Genomic DNA, 19,478 nt, shown 5'->3' with positions numbered 1-19,478 from the left:
CGAACGTATGCTCATAGTGTGGCACCTGACTGTTGACTATGTTGGTAAACCTTAATAAAGTACAGAAGTATTGGGAAATATAAATTATCTGGTGGGCAGAATAATGGCTCCCAAAGAGGTCCATCCCAACCCCTGTAACCTGCGAATATGTTGCCTTATGTAGCAAAAGGGACTTCACAGTGTGCTGAAGTTAAGGACCTTGAGATGGGAAAATTAGCTTGGGTTACTCTGAACATAATCAGAAGGGTCCTTCTCAGAGAAAGAAAGGAGCAGGAGAGTCAGAGAAGGAAAGAGGACAGAAAGCAGAGGCTGGAGTGATGTGAATGCCAGCATGGCCAGGCGAGGGAAGGCAGACAGCCTGCAAAGGCTGGAAAAGGCAAGGAAGAAATTCTCCCAAGAACATCCAGAAGGAGCACAGCCCTGCCAGCATCTTTGATTTTTTTTTTTTTTTTTTGAGACGGAGTTTTGCTCTTGTTACCAGGCTGGAGTGCAATGGTGCCATCTCAGCGCACCGCAACCTCCGCCTCTGGGTTCAGGCAGTTCTCCTGCCTCAGCCTCCTGAGTAGCTGGGATTACAGGCATGCGCCACCATGCCCAGCTAATTTTTTGTATCTTTAGTAGACACAAGGTTTCACCATGTTGACCAGGATGGTCTCAATCTCTTAACCTTGTGATCCGCCCGCCTCAGCCTCCCAAAGTGCTGGGATTACAGACTTGAGCCACCGCGCCCGGCCAAGCACCTTGATTTTAGTACCATGACTCCCAGGCTCCAACCTGTGAACTCCAGAAATGCAAAGGAATAAATGTGCGTGTGTCTTTAAGCCACGAAGCTCATGGTAATTTGTCATAGCATCGATAAAAACTAATACAGATTCTTATCTGCTCTAATGAACACAGGAGAGAAGGCCTGGGAATGTCCCTGCAGAAAGGACCCCGTCTTTGGCCTGATGCACTGTGCGGCTGGCCATCTCCTGGGAGTCCAAGGGCTCTGGTTCAGCTCACTCACCAGCCAGTAGACAGCAAGCTTCCCTGTCCTTACCACCACCCTGCATTCCATTCCCACTCCCTGCAAGACGCTGAAGCAAGGCATCTGGTCCCAAGAAGTAATCTCACTCTGGGAAGCCATACAGCTATTACTTATGGTATCATTTTGAGGACTGATGAATGTCCTAGACCCCATAGTGACTCATCACTGAGTAGCCTTATCTTGAGGGAGAGGCTTCTGCCCTTGGGGTAGCTCCATGGAGCATTCAGTTAAACTGCTGCTGAGCAAGGCGCAGATGATTCAAATTGCAACTGTTTTTCTGTTAATTTTAAGCTCAAAATAAGAAAACTCTCTCAAGTGAGTTTTGCTTATTTGAAAAGTTTAAAAGGTACTCCAGTCTTCAGAGCTACGCTGAACCACAGGCCCTGGCTTGGGTTCTGGTCAAGTCATCAAGAAGCTTCTAGAATTTAAGATAGCAGCTCTCTTATCAGATCCTCTCTGCTAATATACAGGGGTGACGCTTTGAGGCCAGAAGGCAGGTTGGGTTGTAGACCTGTTTACTTTCTCTCAGGAAAAAATACAACAGAAAACAAAACAAATTCTGAGTACTGTCAACAAGAAAAACCAGCTTTCTGCCTAGAAATGTTTACTCTTCTACAATTGTAGAACATCCGGGAAAATCCTGGACTCCAAATAAAAAACAACAAACAAAAACACTTGCAGTCACCTCCTAATTTTTAGAATGAGTAGAATAGATGAATGACTAACAGTGATTAATATGGGTTTAATTATTATAATTAATCAATGAATATATGACCATGCCCAGCTTCCATCTTGGATACAGCTGGCAAGATCCTGATTTTGGAAAGATGTAAAACTCTGAGATCTTCATTACAAAGGACTGATTCCATTCACTCCAAATATGAGATTCTAATATCACCCTGAGATAAAGATTTAACTGTACAAAGTCTGTAGGTTAAGAGTAAAGGCGGGCGCCAGGCGCGGGGGCTCACGCCTGTAATCCCAGGATGTTGGGAGGCTGAGGAGGGAGGATCACTTGAGATCAGGAGTTTGTGACCAGCCTGGCCAACATGATGAAAACCATCTCCACTAAAAATACAAAAAAAATTAGCTGGCCATGGTGGTGTACACCTGAGATCCTAGCTACTCTGGAGGCCAAGGCAGGAGAATCACTTGAACTGGGGAGGTGGAGGTTGCAGTGAACCGAGATCACACCACTGCACTCCAGCCTGGGCCACAGAGTGAGACTCCTTCTCAGAAAACAAACAAATGAAACAAAAACAAAAACAAAACAGGCCAGGGACCTAAAGACTGGAGGGAAAGGGTCCATATTCCTTGGGGAAAGCAGCTTCATTTGGACATGATATTCTCTCTGTAAATGGCTCTCAGCTGGTCTTGGGCCTGCTATTCAACTCTCTCCACCTTGTTAAGCACGGAATCTAAGGTTCCATATCCCTTAGATGTGGAGTGTCTGTTATTCCAGGAAATCTCTTTGATTAAATGGAAAATGTAATCCCAAACTTTGGGAGGCCCAGGAGGGAGAATTTCTTGAGGCCAGGAGTTTAAGACAAGCTGGGGTAACACAACGAGACCCACCCCCTCTACAAAATAAAATACGAAAACTAAATAAATAAGGCAAATGTTATTCTCTTGTATTTAAGCAGCATAGAGTCTTATGTAGAGTCTATGTATAAACCATGCCAGGCAGGCCCCCAGTTCACAAACACTCAGCTTATTTTTGACTTTTCCTCAGCTGCTCCCAGGCTCCCTCCACCTCCAGGCCTTGGCCCTCCAATGGAAGGGGCTACCGCCACCACCCTGTCCTCCCTCCATACCTGAGTTTCTCTCCACCCCAGGCCCTGGAGAACTGCAGTGACTGTGGTAACAGTAAGGCACATCCTAGCATTTGTGGGTTAGTCTGCACACCTACTGCCATGACTCACACTGTTTCTATGGGAAAATACCTTCTGAGTTTTAACCAACAATTCACAATCTGCACTTGAATATGTCTATTGCCTTTATAATGCCTCCTCTTCTTGGCATTCTATGGAAATGAATTTTCATAATCATCAAAGTGAACCAGTGAAAGAGCTGAGCTTACAGCTGCAAAGTGCTGTAAACCTTAAAAGCAAAGGCCATGAGTGTTATTGATAGGTAAAGCAGTAAGGTCAACTGCAGCTCTCTGATAAGTCAAATGGGCTTCAGTGTTCTCAACTGCAAAATGGGACTGTCAAATCCATTGAGATCAGGTGAAAATGCTCTTGAAACTGTAGGGCAATACACAAATTCAATTATTACCTATATTGCATTTATGTTTTACTTATTTATTTTTTGAGATGGAGTCTGGTTCTTTCACCCAGGCTGGATGGAGTGCAGTGGTGTGATCTTGACTCACTGCAACCTCTGCCTCCCGGGCTTAAGCAATCCTCCTGCCTCAACCTCCTGAGTAGCTGGGATTACAGGTGCATGCAATCAGGCCTGGCTAATGTTTGTATTTTTAGTAGAGATGGGGTCTCACCATGGTGGCCAGGCTGATCTCAAACTCCTGACCGCAGGTGGTCTCCCAAAGTGCTATACTGTATTTATAAGAGCAAAAACTAGAGAAGGTCTTCCTTGGTTCGAACCCTGGCTTTGAACCATTCTATTCTATTTGAACTATTAACCATTCATTCTGTTTGAACTATTCTAGCTGTGTGAACTCCAGCAGATTGCCGAAGTGCTTTGTGCCATACAACCATCGTCCCTCTGCATCCATGTGGGATTGTTTCCAGAACCCCCTGCAGATACCAAAGTCCACGGATATTCCAGTTCCTGGATAAAACGGTGTCAAATTTGCATATAACTTACATTTTCTCCTATACTTCAAATCATCTCTAGATTACTTACGATACCTAAAACAATGGAAATACTATGTAACAGTTGCTGCATGTTATTGTTTAGGGAATAATGACAAGGAATAAGATCTGCCTGTAGTACAGATGCCAACTTTTTCCTGAATATTTCCAATCTGAGAGTGGTTGAGTCCACAGATACAGAACCCCCAGAGAGGGCCAACTATATTATCCTCTTAAAAGAATAGTAACTGTAGAAAACGACAGTTGTGAGGATTAACGTGTTAAAATATGTAAAGTGCTTGGACATCTGAAGCGCTGTGTAAGCGTCGGCAATGAGGAGCAGCATAGCCTGACAGACAGACGGTGGCCTGGGAATCTGATAGGTCTGAGTGGATGGGATGTTTTGTATTGCTGTAATTACATGCAGCTGCTTTATTGGTCACTCAAGAGGAAACTTGGTAATTATTTTAAATAATTGTTTATTTTGGCTGAGGCATCGCTAGATACAACTGCGAAGCAGATGAATGGTTTTCTTCACAATTTGCTATTCTATTTTTTTAAGTTCACAGAGCTGGGCCTCCAGCCTGAGGATTCTCCGGATACATGCTGCTAAGGGCTTACCTGCGCTTGCCTTCTCCCTGGGAGCTGTGCACTCGCAGTTAATTCTGTAGGTTGAGTACCTGCCATCAGCTCCACTCCCTCTTCAAACCCACTCAGCTCTGAAGGAATAAAATAGGAAGAAACAAATGGCAGAGGAGATGCTAAAGGTGTCAACAATATTTTGGAAGGCATAAGTTGTTTGGACAAAAGATATCAAATTTAATGTCAGCTTTCTCCATTTTGCTGAGTGTCTACACCTGAAGAAGCCAAGAAACGCTAAATTGAATCCAGCCGGGGGCAGTGGCTCATGCCTGTAATCCTAGGCTGCTGAGGCGGGCAGATCACTTGAGGTCAGGAGTTTGAAACCAGCCTGGCCAACATGGTGAAACCCATCTCTACTAAACATACAAAAAGATTATCCAGGCATGGTGGTGGGTGCCTGTAATCCCAGGGCACCCACCACCCTGGGATTACAATTACTTGGGAGGCTGAGGCAGGAGGTGGAGGTTGCAGTGAACCAACATGGCACCACAGCACTCCAGCCTGGGCAACAGAGCAAAACTCCGTCTCCAAATAATAAATAAAAATAAATAATAAATGAGTTGAATTCACTATGAATCCTCCAAAGTCTCAGAAACTGGAAGCACTAGACATCTCTGAATTCAGAGGATCAGGATGGAGCTGAAAATGAGAGAATTCATTCAATGTCTGTGTAAGAAAGAACCGGAACTCAGATCTTCCTCCTCACTCCACACAGCCAGAGGCTGTCACTCCTCTACCACCCCGCAGATGACAGAAGATTTGCTCTCTGAAGAGGGTAAACCAGAGATGTCCTTATCCAGGAGACATGAGGCATCACGGAGGGTAAGAAAACAAGGCCTTCCTGAAATGAGTATGGCTCTCAGAAGTCACATATGACAGGCCATTGTCCCTACCCCAGACCCGAGATGGCACACGAGCCCATTGCTTTTTCTGTGCAGGGTGATAGCATTGCAGAACTCTAGGGAACCATCCTTCCATAGACGGCAAGGTCAAGGGTGCTCCCTGTAGGACCTGCGGGCACTGGTTAGCTCAAGAGGAAAAGCCAGTTCTCCCCTGTCGTCTCGCGGTGAGGCTGCCGGTTGATAAGCCTCGTGCACATACACTCAACTTCTGGTTAGTAAGTTGGTGAGCAGTCAAGGATTGCCAGAAATTTGAGGAAAACCTCTAAAATGAAGGAGGCCAGAGATCAAACCAAAAGAGAAAAAAGAGCTCAGAAAAAAACAGAAGGCACAGGAAGAAGATGACTTCAGGAAAACCATGATTAATATCTTCAGAAAGAGAAGAGAATGCATCCATGACACGATTACAGCTTCTATGAAAAGGAACACAATTCAGAGCATATGAAAGAATTCTTAAAAACTAAGAATAGGGTGCAGTGTTATCTGCACAATGGAATATTGCTCCATATAAGAAGAACGAGGTACTGATCTTTGCTGCCACACAAATGGCCCTTGAAAACATGGTGCTCAGTGAAAGCAGCCAGTCACAGAGGAACACGTTGTCTAATTTAATTCCAGTTATATGAAATGTTCAGAAGAAGGCGAGTCCACAGAGATGGAAAGTTAGTGTCATTTTGGGCTGGGGAAATTGGGAGATTGGAGGGCGATAAATAAAAGGTATGGGCTTTTTTTTTTTTTTTTTAGAGTGATGAAAACGTTCTAAAACTGAGTGTGGCGATAGTTGCACAACTCTGTGAATATACTACAAACCATTGAATTTTATGCTTTTTTTCTTTTGAGACAGAGTCTTGCTGTCTTGTCCAGGCTGGAGTGCAGTGACATGATCTTGGCTTGTTGTAGCGAGGACTATAGGCATGTGCCATCACACCCAGCTAATTTTGTATTTTTAGTAGAGACAGGGTTTCACCATGTTGTCTAGGCTGGTCTCGAACTCATGATCTCAGGTGATTCACCCACCTTGGCCTTTCAAAGTGCTGGGATTACAGGTGTGAGCCACCATGGCCAGTGCTTTTTGTGTGTGTGACATGTCTCATGCTGTCCCCCAGGCTGGAGTGCAATGGCACAATCCCGGCTCATTGCAATCTCTGGGTTCAAGCAATTCTTGTGCCTCAGCTCCCAAATAGCTGGGATTATAGGTACATGCCACCATGCCCAACAAATTTTTTGGGGGTATTTTTAGTAGAGATGGGGTTTCACCATGTTGGCCAGGCTGGTCTCAAATAGCCACTGTGCCCCGCTGATAGCTGTTTGTGTTGGTTCCATTAGCAGCAGCAGAACTTAGCAAATGGTTAATGACAGTACTTTGATAATGTCATCAGATGTTTCAAAAAGAAAAGCAGTTCAGCCCAATAATGGCCTTTTTTTTTCATACAATTAATTCCTGGAATCAATGTATGGAGGTTCATTCTGCCAAAGGTGAAATGTCTGACATCAATTCTATTGAAAACTTAGCTTTAAAAAATTGGTTCAAATTAAAAACTGATTCCAAATTAAAAGGATTTTTTTTTTGCAGAGATAATAGGAATATGATTTTTGGAGGAGGACTGCACTACAGGAAAAATAACACTCTTAATACTGTTAAGAAACCAAATGGTCTTGGCAGTGGTTTCTTGGATGTGACACCAAAAGTACAGGAAACAAAAGTAAAAATAGGCAAGTGGGACCACATCAGACAAAAAGCTTCTACACAGCGATGAAAACCATCGACAGAGTGAAAAGGCAACCTACAGAATAAGAGAAAATATTTGCAAACCATATATCTAATAGGGGTTAATATCCAAAAACATGTAAGAAACTCCTACAACTCAACAGCAAAAAATTAAATAACCCAATTCAAAAACCTGCAAAGGACTTGAATAGATATTTCTCCAAAGAAGACATACAAATAGCAACAGTTATAGGAAAAGATGCCCAGCATCACTAATCATCAGGGAAACACGAATCAAAACCAAGAGATATCACCTCACACCAATTAGGATGGTGTCGACATAGTTTGGATCTGTATTCCCACCCAAATCTCACATTGTTTTATTTTTTGTTGTTGTTTTTGAGATGCATTTTTTCTCATTGCCCAGGCTAGAGGGCAATGGCGCCATCTCAGCTCACTGCAATCTCCACCTCTCTGGTTCAAGTGATTCTCCTGCCTCAGCCTCCTGAGTAGCTGGGATTACAGGCGCCCACCACCACACCCAACTAATTTTTGTATTTTTGGTAGAGATGGGGTTTTGCCATGTTGGCCAGGGTTGGTCTTGAACTCCTGACCTTAGGTGATCCACCTGCCTCAGCCTCCCAAAGTGCTGGGATTACAGGCATGAGCCACCATGCCTGGCCCCAAATCACACATTGAATTGTAACCCCCAGTGTTGGAGGTGGGGCCTGGTGGGAGGTGATTGGATCGTGGGCTGATCCTTCATGAATAGTTAGCACCATCCTTTCTGCTGTTCTCGTGATAGAGTTCTCATGAGATCTGGTTGTTTAAACGTGTACAGCGTCTCTCAGCCTCCACCCTCCTGCTCCTGCTCTGGTCATGTGACATGCCTACTCCTTCTTCAGCTTCTGCCATGATTGTAGGTTTCCTGAGGCCTCCCCAGAAGCTGAGCAAATGCCAGCATCATACTTCCTGTACAGCCTATAGAACTATGAGCCAATTACCAACGGGTGTAGAGTTTCAGTCATGCAAGGTGAACCAAAACCAAATAGGGGCACTCCTGCCCTTCTAGGTAATAGTCATCAGTTCCATACAAATACCACGTACTTAAACTTGTGATAGTTCTCAAATTTACATCTCTAGCTCTGAAATCTCTGAAACTTTAGCTCTGAAACTCCAGATTGTATATTCAGATATATATTTGATATCCAAACTTGAATATGTAATAGATATTGTAAATACAACCGTTCAAAAAAGAACTCAATTTCCTGCGGCCAGAGTCTATTTCGCCCCAATCTGTTTTCACCTCAGCAAAAAGCACCATCACCCACGTGCTCTGTAGGAGGTGATCATCTCCTCTCCAATGCTTATCCAAATCTGCCATTTCTTCCCGAAGCTCTGACTCCTCCTGTCCCAGCCACTATCATCTCCTACCTGGGAAGCGGCTACGTTGTCTGGGGTATAAACCCTGGATTCATCTTTCTGTGCCAGAAAAATTTAGGACATGGACACACACGAGCAGTTTAGGAGTGGAGGTTTGATAGGTAGAAGAGAAAAGGAAGAAAAACAGCTTCCTCTACAAAGAAAGGGGTCTCCAAAAGGAAAGGACTGGCTGTGGATGTGCTGGATTTTATACTCCAGTTTGAGGAGGCAGGGTCTGATTTACGGAGGGTTCACAGATTGGGTCCATCAGATTTGATGTTTACATATTGCACAAGGAAGGCTGGTCACCCCACCCTAAACCCCTTATGCAAATGGACTTTCCAGTTGATTGGGCACCATCTTGTCTGCTCCTTACAATACACGTGGCTAGCAGAGGAGGGAGGATGGAGCTGCTTTGTTTTTAAACGTCTAGTCCTTAGTTCCTGCTGGCATTCACGGGCAAGCTCCCAGCTTGCAGGCTGCTCTTTGTTAGAAAATGATTTGGGGCTGCTTTTCATTTAAAAGAAAAGCCTTACCAAATACTCCTGAGCCCTTGCTATCTGCCTAAGCGATTCCTTCTTAACTCCCATGTCACCTGAACCTCACAGCCCTTACTAACTTGCTGCCCTGCTTCCCACTCTTACCTTTTCTAAGCTAGGATGTCATCTAAAACTGCCCTTTCCCAAAGCTCCTGAGCTAGGATGTCACCTAAAACCACAAATCTGATCTTGCAGCCCTTCTGTGCTTAACATCAGAGAGAGTACATGTCACCCTTACCGTGGCCTGCTGAGGTTCCATGACTGAGCTCCCACTGGTCTCTCTCCTCTTGTCATCTGCCTCTACCCTGTAACTTCCTATGCTTGTCCACGCTGACTTTCGGTCAGTTCCTAGAACAAAGTAGGATCTTTCTCACCTTAGGAACTCCAGACTAAGTGTTCCTTTCATCTGGAATGTTCTTTCCTCAGATCTGCAGGTGGCTGGCTCTCAGTTCCTTAGAGAGGCATTTCCTATCCTGTCCAGTACCACTCTCTACCAGATTAATCTGCATTATTTTATTTTTTTAGACACAGGGTCTTGCTCTGTTACCCAGGCCGGACTGCAGTGGTGCAGCCATATCTCACTGGAGCCTCAACCTCCAGGGCTCAAATGATCCTCTTACTGAAACAGCCTTTGCAAAATTAGACTGAGACAGTGAACGAGATCTAAATTCACTGACTCTATCTTGCTTAACCTCCAAGCTGTCCTTGTTCATTCCTGGGCTTAGACTGAACTAAATTTGGGAGAAACTGAGTTCATAGTTTAAAACAAAAATGGTAACAACCCTTTCCCAAAGCAGACCTCCTTGCCTGGGGACTAGACTGCCTTTGTAGAACTAATATTAGCCACATGATTAGAAAGTATGGTTTAGGAGTCATGCAGCTGGAGGCTACCAGATTCTGACCCTCGCTTCATTCCTAAGATCAGTGCTTGAGATACTTTGCAGACCCTGCAGTTGATGGATTAGCTGACACCACCCAGCTCGATAAACTGCCTCAGCTGATCGTGTGGCCCCCACCCAGGAACTGACTCAGTGCAAGAAGACAGCTCCGACTCCTGTGATTTCATCCCTGACCAAGATACACTCCTGGCTCACTGGCTTCCCCCCACCCACCAAGTTGTCCTTAAAAAACTCTACTTCCTGAATGCTCTGGGGAGACTGATTCAAGTAATAATAAAACTCTGGTCTCCCACACAAGCGGCTCTGTGTGAATTACTCTTTCTCCGCTGCAATTTTCCTGTCTTGAGAAATTGGCTCTGTCTATGCAGAAGGCAAGGTGGATCCACTGGGCAAGTTACACTACCTCAGCCTCCCAAGTAACTGAGACTATAGGCACAAAAGACACAAACCATCATGCCAATAATTTTTTTAAAAAATTTTTTGTAGAGACAGGTTCTTACTATGTTTACCCATACGAGTAAACTCCTGATCTCAAGGGAGCCCCCTGCCTCTTCTGGCTCAGCCTTCAAAAGTGTTGGGATTCGAGGCATGAGCCACTGCACCCCGCCCATTTTATTTTCTTCATTACACGTATCACCATTGTAAAGCATTGCTACTTTATATTGGTTTACTTGCTTATTGCCTCTGTTCCCCAGTAGAATATAAGTTCCACAAAAGGAGGACTGCCAGATTTAGCAAATAAAAATACAAAACACACAGTTACATTTGAAATTCAGATAAAGAATAATTTTCAGTATGGCTCATCTCATGCAATATTTGGGACATAAAGTTATTTTCATTGCTTATCTGAAATTCAGATCTGCCTGGACATCCTGTATTTTATTTGGGAACCCTGTGTGAAATTTCAGTAGCTGGGATTACAGGTGCCCACCACCACGCCTGGCTAATTTTTGTATATAAATACTTTTTTCAAGACAGTCTTGCTCTGTCACCCAGGCCGGAGAGCAGTGTTGCAATCTTGGCTCACTGCAACCTCCGCCTCCTGGGACTCAAGCAATTCTCCTGCCTCAGCCTCCTGAGTAGCTGGGATTACAGGCACCTGCTACTGTGTCCAGCTAATTTATTATTATTTGTATATTTAGTAGAGACGGGGTTTCACTATGTTGGCCAGTCTGGTCTCAAACTCCAGACCTCATGATCTGCCCACCTCAGCCTCTCAAAGTCCTGGGATTACAGGCCTGAGCCACTGTACCTGGCCAATTTTTGTATTTTTAGTAGAGACAGGGTTTTACCATGTTGGCCAGGCTGGTCTCAAACTCCTGACCTTAGGTGATCCACCTGCCTCTGCCTCCCAAAGTGCTGGGATTACAGGCATAAACCATCATGCCCAGCCCGGGGGCGGGAGGCATTCTTTTTTAAAAGACTGATTCAGCTCTACAAAGTTTAAGGCCAGCCATGATGTGGAAGGTGCTTCTGTTTTCCTGACAATCAGCCTAATTTTTGTTTTCTAATGGACTAGATGACTCCAGTACTTTTTCTGACTCTTTAAATGTGAATTTGGGCGAAAATTGCCTATTTGATAGGCAAGTCAGAGACCTTCAAGGTGGGTTAGATGAGTGGTTCTCAAGTTGTGACCGTGGACCAGCAGGTCAGCTTGATATGGAATGTGAGAAATCCAAATTCTCAAGCCCCACCTCAGACTGATTCAATCAGAATCTCTGCGGCCAGTGATCAGAAACAGGTTTATTAATAAGCCAGCAAGTGATTCTGATTCAGGCTAACATTTGCAAACCACTGGTTACAGTCTAGAAAACTAACTAATTTTTAGACTGAATATCATACAAATTGGTGCACTTGTTACCAGAAAAAATCTCGATCCAGACCCCAGGAGAGGATTCTTGGACCTTGTGCAAGAAAGAATCTGGGGCAAGCCCAAGGCCGGGTGCAGTGGCTCACGCCTGTAATCCTAGCACTTTGGGAGGCCGAGGTGGGTGGATCACCTGAGGTCAGGAGTTCAAGAATTCGGGGCAAGTCCAAAGAGTAAAACGAAAGCAAGTTTATTAAGAAAGTATTAGTAGGCATGGTAGATCACACCTGCAATCCCAGCATTTTGGGAGGCCAAGGCGGGTGGATAATTTGAGGTCAGGAGTTTGAGACTAGCCTCACCAATATGGTGAAACCCTGTCTCCACTAAAAATACAAAAATTAGCCAGGTATGGTGGTGCACACCTGTAGTCCCAGCTACTCAGGAGGCTGAGGCAGGAGGATCACTTGAACCCAGGAGACAGAGATTATAGTGAGCTGAGATCACACCACTGCACTCCAGCCTGGGTGACAGATCAAGACTCTGCCTCGAGAAAAAAAAATACAAAAATTAGCCAGGCATGGTGGCGGGCATCTGTAATCCCAGCAATTCAGGAGGCTGAGGCACACGAATCACCTGAACCTGGGAGACAGAGGTTGCAGAGAGCCGAGATTGCACCACTGCACTCCAGCCTGGGCAACAAGAGCAAGACTCCATCTCAAAAAAAAAAGAACGCCTCCTTGGCTGAGTAAGACGTCACCAGACACACAACAATGTGTATTTTAGGACCACATATACACCTTTATAGGAAGCTCATGTAACAATCAAGAGTGTCTCAGTCAGCGCAGAAAGCCGAGAGTCATGCGATGGCGTCTTAAAAGCCTGCCCAAACAGAAAGAAGTCCCCCGAGGCTGCTTTTATGTTTTCCAAGTTAATTAAATTTATTTAATCAGTTGTTTCAGAGCTAGTTTTCCCTTCACGATTGGTAGCCCGTGACAACAGACAGAAGACAAAGAAACAGCCCTACCAGGTGGCAAGACGATTGTGTCTCTGCACAATTGATGAACGTTTAAGGTCTCCTGGGACCCCTTTATTTCCTTAGACTATAATTGAGCAACACTACCCATTTACCTTAGAGATATTTTTTTCCATCTTCTCATTTTCCCTTGCTCCCATGTAGCCAAACTGGCATCGTGTAATACATTTTTGTGTGTTTACACTTTTTTCACTTTATGAGTTAAGAGACTGAATCAAGAGGTTAACCATGCGTCAGTGATGAAATAACCACCAACAGCTGCTTCTCAGACGATTTGAGCCACAATTCTATTTTCCCAGTTTCTCAGGATTTCAACCTTAAAACCGTCCTCCCACCTCCATGCTCCTGTCAATTCTCCCACTGCACACTTTGACCCTCTTTTCTGCTCTTTTATTTCTACTCCCACTGCCCTGGTTCAGATCCTTGCAACTCCTCTCCCCGTTCTCTGCTTCCTCTCTCTGCCAGTCATGCTGAGTGCTTTTCTTCGTGCATTCATTCACTTGGTATCAGTTATTGAGTACTCACTGTGTATGTCAAAGCAGCGATATGAGCGTCTCTTCCCTGTGAACTATCCACGGTTGGGATGTGCCCTGAATTCCCCACTAGAGCATGGATCTTGCCTGCGTTTTCTCTTCCTTCTGGGACACTCCGTGCATCTTGCTTGAAGTCCTGCCCCAGCTTCAAGGTTTTAGTTCCCTAGATCCCCTCATTCACAGTCTTGCCTTTCCCTGTTCTCCACTGGGCATGGTGGTTCCTTTCATGTAAATTGCATCATAGTAATGTGTACTCTGCATTACTGGGTCTGATTCTTGGCAAAATTGTAAGCCCTGCACTTAACGTGGTATTTATCATATCACAGTTCTTCCGGACATACTTCTTCTAGGATTTGCTGGTAGTAAAAGGATTTTAAAAGGTACAATAGGTTGGGCACAGTGACTCATGTCTGTAATCACAGCATTTTGGGAGGCTGAGGTGGGTGGATCATCTGAGGTCAGGAGTTTGAGACCAGCCTGGCCAACAAGGTAACACACAATCTCTACTAAAAGTACAATTAGCCAGGCATGGTACCATGTGCCTGTAGTCCCAGCTACTCTGGAGGTTGAGGCAACAGAATTGCTTGAACCTGGGAAGTGGAGGTTGCAGTGAGCTGAGATTCTGCCATTGCACTCTAGCCTGGGCAACAGAGCAAGACTCCATCTCAAAAAAAAAAAAAAAAAAAAACAACAGTAGTACTATGTTGAACTCCAAAGTAGCATAAAAGTCAATAGAAATAATGTCTTGAGAGAAAAGAATATGATGGCATATGTTTATTAAAGCACTTCAGTGGGTGTGATGTGGTGTGCCTATCGTTCCACCTATTTGGGAGGCTGAGGTAGGAGGATCTCTTGAGTCTAGGAGTTATGGCTATAGTGTTGCTCTACCAACTGAGTGTCCACACTAAGTTTGGCATCAATATAGTGAGCTCCTGGGGTTGGAGGACCACCAGGTTGCCTAAAGAAGGTGAATCAGCAGGGCTCAGAAACAGAGTAGGTCATAACTCCCATGCTGATTAGTAGTGGGAGCGCACCTGTGAAGAGCCATTGCACTTCAGCCTGGGCAACACAGAGAGACCCTGTCTCTTAAAAAAAAAAAAAAAAAAAGCACTTTGAATGAATGCTGGCAAGTTCTCCCCTCATCCATATCCACTAAATAATTAACTATGTCCTTAGCCTGGGCAATATAGTGAGACCCCACCTCTACAAAAAAATAAAATATAAAAAATTAGCTGGGTATAATGGTACACGCTTGTGGTCCCCAACCTCTCAGGAGGCTGAGGCAGGCAGACTGCTTGATCCCAGGAGGCTGAGGCTGCAGTGAACGGTGATTGCTCCACTACACTCCAGCCTGGGCAACAGAGCAAGACCCTGTCTCAAAACACAAAACACCCCCCGCCCACAACCAAACAAACAAATTAAACTATGTCCTTTACCTGCTCTAGCTGTGGAGAATCCTCTGTGATAAATGGCATTTTAATGGCATTATAGTCAATTGTGTCACAAAATGGACTCAAACCAAAAATTTCTGAAACTGACACTCTGTCATCTTATTTTCACTCCTCATATTAATTATATTATTGCACTTGTTTTTATTTCTACCAATTATGAAACCTCTATTAAAATAACATAAAAGTAGCTTTTTCTTTTTCTTTCTTTTTTTTTTTGAGATGAAGTCTCAGTCTGTTGTCCAGGCTGGAGTGCAGTAGCATGATCTCGACTCACTAGAAACTCTGCCTCCCAGGTTCAAGCGATCCTCCTGCGTCAGCTGGGACGCAAGATACACACCACCATGGCTGGCCAATTTTTGTATTTTTAGTAGAGATGGGGTTTCACCATGTTGGCCAGGCTGGTCTTGAACTCCTGAGGTGAGGTGATCCGCCTGCACTGGCCTCCTAAAGTGCTGCAATTTCAGGTGTGAGCCACTGAGCCCAACGAGAAGGAACTTTTGAAAGAACCCCCCACACACCTCTACTGCAGCATTTGAATATATCTGTTCTGATTTTCTTCAGTCCCTTCCAGGCTCTGCTCTTCAGATGTTAGTATTTTTTACATTTTCTTAATCAGAGGGCATGTACAATTTTATATTCTGCTGTTTCCACTTAATGTTATATTATCGGCTGGGTGCGGTGGCTCACGCCTATAATCCCAGCACCAAAGTGGGGCCGAGGCGGATGGATCACGAGGTCAAGAGATCGAGACCATCCTGGTCAACAAGGTGCAACCTCGTCTCTACTAAAAATACAAAAATTAGCTGGGCATGGTGGTGCGCGTCTGTAGTCCCAGCTACTCGGGAGGCTGAGGCAGAAGAATTGCTTGAACCTAGAAGGCGGAGGTTGCGGTGAGCCGAGATCATGCCATTGCACTCCAGTCTGGGTAACAACAGCGAAATTCCATCTCAAAAAAAAAAATTATATTATCGACATTCTCCAATGTTGTTACATAATTGCAACTTTTCAATTGAAGCATAACATTCTACAGGATATATATTATGCTATAATTTACATAGCTATTCAACTAATATTGAATAATTTATGTATCCCTTTTTCACACCCATCCCTTCTTACAGATTCCCCTGCAATAAACATCTTTAAATATATAGCTTGACAAAAAATATTTATTAGGATCAATTTCTAAGACTGAGCAAGATTGTTATAATTTTATTATTATTATTTTTAGAGACAAGGTCTCACTCTGTCTCCCAGGTTGGAGCACACTGGCACAATCACAGCTTGATGGAGACTCAGCCTCTTGGACTCAAAAGATCCTTCTACCTTAGCCTCCAGAGAAGCTGAGGCATGTATCACTACGCCTAGCTAATTTTTTTTTTTTTTTTGGACAAGGTCTTGTTATGTTGCTCAGGCTGGTCTTGAACTCCTGGGCTCAAGTAATCCTCCTGCCTCGGCCTCCCAAAGTGCTGAGATTACAGGCATGAGCCACCATACCTGCCTTGAGTGAGATTATCATGTGAAAGGGGATAAACATTTTAATCATTCTTGACACCACAGCTAAACTGCATTCCTAAGGGATATTACCAGTTTACATGATAGATTTCTACAATACATTGTCAGGATGTCCCATAACCACAGAGGAAATGGTCTATTAAATGCCATTGTACCCTGATGGGATTTTCTGAGGGCCATACCCAATATATAACTCAGGAGTGTTACATTCACATTCACTTACAATCTGCCAAAATTTAGGCACAGTTTATGCAAGCCTGTGGTGATGTGTTTTCTGCTCCTACGCAGCTTTCAAAATACCGTATGGTGAATTTTTCCTTGCAGATTGACTTTTCTGGAGATATATACAAATCTCCATTGTAACTGGCCCAACTCTACAATGCTGAAAAAGGAGGCATTGGAAGGAAGGGAGAGAATGGATGTTGAGAGTCCGCAGAAATGCAAAGCCAGGGGATTTCCCAAGCAGTAGCAAGAAACCAGAGATGCTTAGTATTTGACAAAATTTTCATCTCTGGGCTGTGATTGCTCCATCTCTCTCTCTCTCTCTCTCTCTGAGACAGGATCTTGCTCTGTTGCTCAGGCTGGAATGTAGTGGCAAGATCTCGACTCACTGCAACCTCTCTCTTCCAGGTTCAAGTGAGTCTCCTGGAGCCTCAGCCTCCCGAGTAGCTGGGATTACAGGTGCACACTACCATGCCCAGCTAATTTTTGTAGAAATGAGTTTTCACCATGTTGGCCAGGCTGATCTCAAACTCCTGGCCTCAAGTAATCTGCCCACCTCAGCCTCCCAACGTGGTGGGATCTGCCTGGCTCTGTTCCATCTTTTAAGTACTTTGCTTAAAATCACATTTGGCTCTGCTGGGCGTGGTGGCTCACGCATGTAATCCTAGCACTTTGGGAGGCCAAGGTGGGTGGATCACCTGAGGTCAGGAGTTCAAGACCAGCCTAGCCATCATGGTGAAACCCCATCTTAAAATTAAAAAAAAATCACATTTGGCTTAAGAAGCAAATGGGTATTTGATTGAGGAAGAACAATATGAATTTTAAAATTCTCTCCATTAGGGAAAAGAGTAGTAACCTAGTGGCAGCCCTCATTACGCCTCCCTATCAGAACATTTCTCACCCTGTTTTCCACTCCTCATCACCAAACTAGGTCTTTTGGAAGAGCAGCTGGTGTACTTTGCTGTTTTCTGATAAATATTCAGCTCTTTTGCCCTCTTGCTATTTCATGGATATGTGTGAGGGTGAAATCAATAACACTATGTGTGAAGACTTTGAAAAGCTAAGGAAAGCATTAGGGATCCAGGTACAAATAGTTATTCGTATGATCATCATTAAAATTTTCAAAACAAGAAAAAGAAATAATACTGCTAAAAATAAGAAATTGGAAAACACTGCTGACAGAAGTCAATTTAAGAATAAAGTTGAAGGCTGGGTGCGGTGGCTCACGCCTGTAATCCCAGCACTTTGGGAGGCCGAGGTGGGTGGATCATGAGGTCAACAGATCGAGACCATCCTGGCCAACATGGTGAAACCCCGTGTCTCCTAAAAATACAAAAAATTAGCTGGGCATGGTGGCACGTGCCTGTAATCCCAGCTACTCAGGAGGCCGAGGCAGGAGAATTGCCTGAACCCAGGAGGCGGAGGTTGCGGTGAGCCGAGATCGCGCCATTGCACTCCAGCCTGGGTAACAAGAGTGAAACTCCATCTCAAAAAAAAAGAATAAAGTTGAACATGATTTTGGAAGACTAGTCATAAATATAAATAAATAAATATATATATGTGCATATATATGTTGGTGTCAAATATATTGAATTTTAGGTCTAAGATAAATAGGCATTTTTTGGTTTCCTAAGAAAATATTTAAAATTTTAGTTGAAAATAGTGAATATTTTCTTTCTAAAATATTCTTTTTTCACTTAAGGTAAATATATAGATGACACTGTATGAAATTTCAGCTGATGTATGTTATTAATAATACACTGTTGGCCAGGCATGGTGGCTCACACCTGTAATCCCAGCACTTTGGGAGGCCAAGGTGGGCGGATCATGAGGTCGAGATTGAGACCATCCTGGCCAACATGGTGAAACACCATCTCTACTAAAAAATACAAATGTTAGCTGGGCGTGGTGGTGTGCGCCTGTAGTCCCAGGTACTTGGGAGGCTGAAGCAGGAGAATTGCTTGAACCTGGGAGGCGGAGGTTGTAGTGAGCCGAGATTGCGCAACTATACTCCAGCCTGGTGCCTGGTGACAAAGTGAGACTCTGTCTCAATAATAATAATAATAATACACTGTTGGCTGGGCATGATGGCTCATGCCTAAAACGCTAGAGCTTTGGGAAGCCAAGGCAGGTGGATCACTTGAGGTCAAGAGTTTGAGACCGGCTTCATCAACATGGCAAAACCCCATCTCTACTAAAAACACAAAAATTAGCCAGCCAGTGATACATGCCTGTAACTCCAGCTACATGAGATGCTGAGGCAGGAGAATTGGATGAACCCAAGGAGGTGTAGGTTGCAGTGAGCTGAGATTGCGCCATTGCACTCCAGCCTGTGAAACTATGTGAAACTACATCTCAAAAATAAATAACAAAGAATACACTGTTAAGTGGATTACTACACTGTTATGACTGACATCAAGGTTATCTCTGGGAATGCATTAGTGGGTAAAACTGATGTTTATCCAATAAAGTCATTGAATGCTTACAACGTTCAGCTCACTGTGATAGACACTTTAAAGGATTGAAGAAGAAAAAGAAACCTATCCTTTCCATTTGTAAGCATAGTTTTCCTCATAAGGAAAGATATGGTGTTTGGGTAATATGAGGATTTAAATTGCTTGTTGTTTTATTGAGGGTTGAGGGAGGTCTTATAATATCTGGAAACTGGAATTGAATCAGCGAATGAATCAACAGTCATTATTGTTTTAAATCCCCATTTGCCAATTCTGAGATATTAAAATAGGGATGCAGGGAACATTACACACTGTCATTCGATTATTTAATGTGATTTCTGGGCACCAGGAAAGTTTCTTTGAGCAACAACCTCTCACTTTTCCTTGTTTACTATTCCCTAAAAGCGAATCATGTCCCTATTCTCTAATTTTGCTGCATGAGGCCTTTGCTTTCAGACTCTACCTCTTTCAAAGTGGCAGAGGGAACGAGTTGAGCCGATAGCTGTTGACAGTCACTT

At 43.9% G+C, this 19,478-nt stretch overlaps 1 protein-coding gene across 1 annotated transcript in view; it reads left to right on the top strand.

The window, feature by feature from the left end:
• The window catches only part of LOC118146920 (uncharacterized), a 56,148-nt gene extending 47,798 nt beyond the window's left edge, over positions 1 to 8,350 (top strand). The window contains exon 3 of the mRNA XM_078346885.1: positions 3,696 to 8,350. The gene's annotated coding sequence lies outside the window, so the exon portion shown is untranslated. The remainder of the gene's footprint in view (positions 1 to 3,695) is intronic.
• The last annotated feature ends 11,128 nt before the right edge of the window (positions 8,351 to 19,478 follow it).

Source organism: Callithrix jacchus, chromosome 13 (genome assembly GCF_049354715.1).
Source record: "Callithrix jacchus isolate 240 chromosome 13, calJac240_pri, whole genome shotgun sequence".
In the NCBI taxonomy this organism is placed as follows: domain Eukaryota; kingdom Metazoa; phylum Chordata; class Mammalia; order Primates; family Cebidae; genus Callithrix; species Callithrix jacchus.
The sequence above is the reverse complement of the archived record's forward strand: the minus strand, read 5'-3'. Positions and strand labels throughout refer to the sequence as shown.